This window comes from Azolla caroliniana, unplaced genomic scaffold (assembly GCF_043228905.1).
Source record: "Azolla caroliniana isolate FFs.n. ecotype wild unplaced genomic scaffold, voAzoCaro1.0.p SCAF_107, whole genome shotgun sequence".
Taxonomy (NCBI): Eukaryota; Viridiplantae; Streptophyta; class Polypodiopsida; order Salviniales; family Salviniaceae; genus Azolla; species Azolla caroliniana.
The window spans coordinates 60162-61460 of NW_028230542.1; the positions used below are offsets into that span (position 1 = coordinate 60162).

At 36.4% G+C, this 1299-nt stretch overlaps 1 non-coding gene across 1 annotated transcript; it reads right to left on the reverse strand.

The window, feature by feature from the left end:
• Window positions 1–354: 354 nt before the first annotated feature.
• LOC147849243 (small nucleolar RNA U3) lies at window positions 355–595 on the reverse strand. The gene has a single exon (XR_015531818.1). It is a non-coding gene; the product is annotated as a small nucleolar RNA U3 (small nucleolar RNA).
• Between the last annotated feature and the right edge of the window lie 704 nt (window positions 596–1299).

Below are 1299 nucleotides of genomic sequence, written 5' to 3' on the forward strand. Positions count from 1 at the left end.
CCAGTACAACATACATTACAAGAGCCTGCCAGTAATCCAAGGCTCAAGCCAAGGAGAGGCCATCCCAGAGACTTTGTTCCTTTACTTTTTACTAGCACATATATTGATATCACAGAAACAGCCTTTACATTCCATTTCGATTGGTGCAATTTTTGCAAATTAAACTGAATCATTTACTGACAAACAAAAAAGGAGAACTCATCAGATCGCTCTTCTGAGGCCATCCCAGGAACTTTGTTCCATTTCTTTTTACTAGCACATACATCGATATTACACAAACAGCCTCCATTTCGATTGGTGCAATTTTTGCAAAATTAAACCGAATCATTTACTTACTAACAAACAAAAAAGTAGAACTCGTCAGATCGCGCATCTGCCTTCACTGCAGGTGGGAATTATGCACACACACTGCAGGACGGTCATCAACAGCCTCCTTGTTCATCTCGCGAGGAGGGAGGAGACTTGACTGTATTCACGCTCTAGCAGGTGAGCGCAAATGGCTTCATCTTCCGAGTAGTGCAGGCATTGTCTGAGCAGAGAATTGCTCACACAAGAGGTACGAACTATAGAACAGATCCTGTTCAAGTATAGTCGTGATTGAAAGGCCCTACTCATGTCTTATATAAAAGCTTCAATTTCATGGATGCCTTTATATGTGGGATTAAACCCAATAGCATCTTCAACTAGATCCATTCTATTCTTCACATGCATTGCTAGCACCAAGCACTTCGATGTATGTACATATAGATCCAAGATCCATCAACGACCAATATTAGTATATATTGTTAAAGAATTATGGTTTTGTGCCTCCCAAGTTCCCAATTGCTTTGTACACTTCCTTGAGAGAGATTTGTTGTCAATGTGCAACATTCAGCTCTTTAGGGGGGTGTCTTAGTGTATGATAGGTCCTCGGTGCTAACAATTGGCACCGGTTCGGTTTGAGAGGGTCCAAACCGAATGCAACCGAACCGTTTAAAATTTATGAAACCTGAACCAAACCAAACCAAACCGGTAATCATTTTTCGAACCGTTAAACCATTAAACCGTAAAAACCGCGGTTTCGTGGTTCGGTTTTGGTTTTCAACACAAGTCAAATTTTTAATTTTTAATTTATAAGTTTTTAAATTTTATAATATTTCAGTTTTTTAATATTTTAAAATTTTTAAGATGTTCCTAAAATGTGAGAATAAGGTCTAAAATGAAAAGATTGTTTAAAAACAATTTTTTAAATTTTTTAGAATTTTTTTTATAATTTAAAAAAAAAATTTAATAAAAAATAAAAAACCATTAAACCGTTTA